The 4,472-nt window shown below is 41.9% G+C and overlaps 1 pseudogene; it reads right to left on the bottom strand.

The window, feature by feature from the left end:
• Positions 1 to 1,294: 1,294 nt before the first annotated feature.
• Positions 1,295 to 1,383, bottom strand: LOC129043358 (small nucleolar RNA U3; annotated as a pseudogene).
• Between the last annotated feature and the right edge of the window lie 3,089 nt (positions 1,384 to 4,472).

The raw sequence follows: 4,472 nt of genomic DNA, 5'->3' as shown, positions 1-4,472 counted from the left end.
TATCCTCCCCCTTGGCTCAGTTCTTGGGTCCCTTATACCCTCAGCTACCCTGGATCTCCTTCCATGATGTCCTTTTTTTTTTTTTTTTAATTTTACTTTAAGCTCTGGGATACATGTGCAGAATATGCACGTTTGTTACATAAGTATACATGTGCCATGGTGATTTGCTGCACCTATCAACTCGTCATCTAGGTTTTAAGCCCCAAATGCATTAGGTATTTGTCCTAATGCTCTCCCTCCCCTTGGCCCTCATGCCCCCGACAGGCCCTGGTGTGTGATGTTTCCCCTCCCTGTGTCCGTGTGTTCTCATTGTTCAACTCCCTCTTATGAGTGAGAACATGCAGTGTTTGGTTTTCTGTTCCTGTGTTAGTTTGCTGAGAATGATGGCTTCCAGATTCATCCATGTCCCTGCAAAGGAGATGAACTCATCCTTTTTTATGGCTGCATAGTATTCCATGGTGTATATGTGCCATATTTTCTTTATCCAGTCTATCATTGACAGGCATTTGGGTTGATTCCAAGTCTTTGCTATTGTAAATAGTGCTGCAATAAACATATGTGTGCATGTGTCTTTATAGTAGAATGATTTATAATCCTGGGCATATATCCAGTAATGGGATTGCTGGGTCAAATGGTATTTCTGGTTCTAGGTCCTTGAGGAACTGCCGCTCTGTCTTCCACAATGGTTGAACTAATTTAAACTCCCACCAATAGTGTAAAAATGTTCCTATTTCTCCAGAGCCTCACCAGCATCTGCTGTTTCCTGACGTTTTAATAATCGCCATTCTAACTGGCATTGAGATGGTATCTCATTGTGGTTTTGATTTGCATTTCTCTAATGACCAGTGATGATGAGCTTGTTTTCATATGTTTGTTGGCTGCATAAATGTTTTCTTTTGAGAAGTGTTTGTTCATATCCTTTGCCCACTTTTTGATGGGGTTGTTTTTTTCTTGTAAATTTGTTTAAGTTCTTTGTAGATTCTGGATATTAGACCTTTGTCAGGTGGGTAGCTTACAAAAGTTTTCTCCCATTCTGTAGGTTGCCTGTTCACTCTGATGATAGTTTCTATTGCTATGCAGAAGCTCTTTAGTTTGATTAGATCCCATTTGTCAATTTTTGCTTTAGTTGCCATTGTTTTTGCTGTTTTAGTCATGAAGTCTTTGCCTATGCCTATGTACTGAATGGTATTGCCTAGGTTTTCTTCTAGAGTTTTTATGGTTTGGGGTTTTACATTTAAGTCTTTAATCCATCTTGAGCTAATTTTTGTATAAGGTGTAAGGAAGGGGTCCTTACACCACCGGCAGTTTCTGCCGGTGATCTACATGTTCAGAGAAACTTTTCTAGTAATGAACTATAGAAACGATCCCTGAAAGTATAGTCTTCATGATCAGTACTGTCTTGATTCTGTCTTTTCTTTTTTTTTTTTTTGAGATAGATTCTCACTTTGTCCCCCGGGCTGGAGTGCACTAGCATGATCTCGGCTCACTGCAACCTCTGCCTCTGGGGTTCAAGCGATTCTCGTGCCTCGGTTTCCTGAGTAACTGGGATGCTGGGATTACAGGCACATGCCACCATGCCTGGCTAATTTTTTTTATTTTTAGTAGAGACGGGGTTTTGTCATGTTGGCCAGGCTGGTCTTGAACTCCTAGCCTCAAGTGATGTGCCCACCTCAGCCTCCCAAAGTGCTGGGATTTCAGGCGTGAGCCACCACATCCGGCCTGCTACTGTCTTTTCTATCAAAAGTTATCACTTCTGTGTTTCAGGCCCAGGGAGTTCCAGATAACCTGAATTGAAGCTCAGGTGATAATGGCTAATTGTGACCTTCAATGGAAACATATTGGCTTCAAAACCAAAAGTTCAGGTAGTCTGAGAATTTCAGGCCAATAGGAGAGATTAGGGGAGGGTCGTCCAACTCCCCTCAGATCATATCCAATAGGAGACTCCTGATTCCATCTACAGGGCTGGCAATCATTGGGGGAAATTCTTTAGGAAACCATAGGCCAAATTGTACAAAGGAAAAGGTAGAATGTGGCTAGAAGGTACTCTATGCCCTCTTATGCCCTGGTCCCTGTTTTCCTTCTTCCCCTGAGGAAACGCAGAGATGTTTTTGGAATGTAATTCTAGATAACTCAGGCTATCGAGTTGCATTTCATCTGGCAATTCAGACAGGCCTGATGAGCCAGCATAAAGGGAGACTGGAGGTGGGGGAGGGACGGGACAAAGGAAGGTGGTGACAAGAGGAGCTTATGGAGGAAAAGACCTGCAAATCTGGACCCAGCAGTTTCAGCCTATGACTGAGTCCAATGGCCGTCTGAAGGCCAAGAACATCGCCAACCACCCTATGGGAATCCCCAGGCTTTCCTGATTGCTTTGGCCAAAATCCACGACTCTCATTTCTAGACATTTCACTGTTTACAGAATGCTTCCCAGAAAAAGTGCCTTGCAGTGGCCCTGGGACAAGGCCTTCTGCTGTTGATATACCAATTATACAGATGAATACACTGAGGTTGAGAACTCCAGCAATTTGCCAACATTGTTCTCTGAGTGAGAACTGGGACTTCACTCTAGGTCTGCTCATTTTAAAACCAGTCCTCTCCCACCTGCTCTTCCTTCTCCATTGCCATGGTCAAATGACGATCCAGAATTTTCTTTGATTTCTTTAGTTGATGTCCTCTCAGCATTTACTATGAACAAGCATCTGGTGCCAAACAATGTCGGGAAATAAAAAGATGGGGAGAAAAATGTCCCCTGCCCTCAAGTTATAAGGATGAGAGATTTTGAAATAGCAGGTCAGAGACTTCTGGCCTATGTGCTTTCAAAAGCAACCATAAACTCCACTCTCCTTCAGACCTTCACCCTACAGTCAGCCATTCATTCAACAAATATGTATTGAGTACCTGCTGTGTCAGGCCCTTTCATAGGTGCTGAGGTTACAATGGGGACACAGCAGTTAAGGTCCTTGCTTTCATGAAGCTTACATTCTAGAGAAGGGAGACAAGTTAGAAACCAGTAAAAAAAAAAAATAAACAAGTGTATGTTGAAACTAAAACCAACGCAAACAGAGCTTCTCTTGGGAAAAAAGAAGCTCAGATCATATGAATGTCAGGCCAAGCTTCACAAATCAGCCTGCAACCTTCTAAATTAATACCAAGAGTTGGTTCTCTACCAGATCATATAAAAACAAATCCCTTTATTATCAAACCACAAAAAAAATATGAAAGCTCAGTCAAGAGTCAGACTTGGAGGGACTTTTGCAAGACCTAAGGAAAGATGTTATTGCTGATAAACCACAGCCCCATCTTCAAGGCTTGGTGGATGCAGAGCCTGATAAAACAGCAGATTTCATTCACGTGGGAATGAGCTGGGAAGATGACATTATCATGATGACTTCAGGGTCAAATTAGAGCCTCTTGTAAATCAAAATTAAATTATGCTTTCAGTATTACAAGCAAGAAGTTCAGATTCCAGGACATCAGTATGTGTTTGTTCACATGTGGCTTTTATATTTCAAAGGATAATACCATCTGAAATCAGCCCAGCCCACCCCACAGTGTTCTCTCTTTGAACCTAGTGCATTTGACACCCACTGTGCCTGTTTGGCAATTAACCACACACTGCCCGTGAACTTGAATTGTTGTCTTGCATTGTTCTTTATCTCTTCCAGTGTTGAACTTATGCAATGATGATTCATCCACCAACTGGTTCACAGGGATTACATCTGACCTTTACACTTTTTTTAACCTTGAATGATGACAAGCCTTCATTTAATCCATAATTTGTTGAATGCCTACTATGTGCTGGCCACATCATTAGACACTGGGGATAGGTAGAAAAGGTCATGTGTAGCATTTTCTTGGAGATTAGAGGAAGGAAGAGACATTAGCCATCACTAAAATGAATCTATTGTGACAGACAGAGACAAATGTAATGAAGGAAAATAACTCAGTTCCATAAGAATGGCTCACATTCAGGAAACCAGATCTGGACTAGAGGGAATCAAAGGATTCCCTAAGGAAGTGAAACTGTCGTTGAGAAGGAAAGCAGAGAAGGAAGAATGTGCAGAGACCCTGGGCAGGAGGAAACGTGTGCCAATATGTGCACTCGGCACATATTGCCCTGCAAACTGGCATTGGGGCCAGAGCAGAGAAAGCAAGGTGGGGAGTGAGGCAAGAGACTTAGGTGAGTCCTTGCAGAACTTTCTTAGAAGCAATGGGAAGCCATTGAGGGATATGCAAGACAGAGCAACGTGATCAAATTTGCACACTGGAAAGGTCTCCTGACTGCAGCATGGAGCAGACTTCTCTAACCATTTGACTACACACCCTTACAAGTGATAAAGTTTTGAGTACACACCTTTGGTTTATGTAAATGTATGTATTATATATATATATACACACACACACACACATACTGTATAGTTTATGTACATTATAAAACATACAAATATAGAAATTTTTTTAAAGGGAGCTAA

The sequence above is a fragment of the Pongo pygmaeus genome, chromosome 7, assembly GCF_028885625.2.
Source record: "Pongo pygmaeus isolate AG05252 chromosome 7, NHGRI_mPonPyg2-v2.0_pri, whole genome shotgun sequence".
Lineage (NCBI taxonomy): Eukaryota > Metazoa > Chordata > Mammalia > Primates > Hominidae > Pongo > Pongo pygmaeus.
Note: the sequence above shows the minus strand (reverse complement) of the source record. Positions and strands in the feature narration are given on the sequence as shown.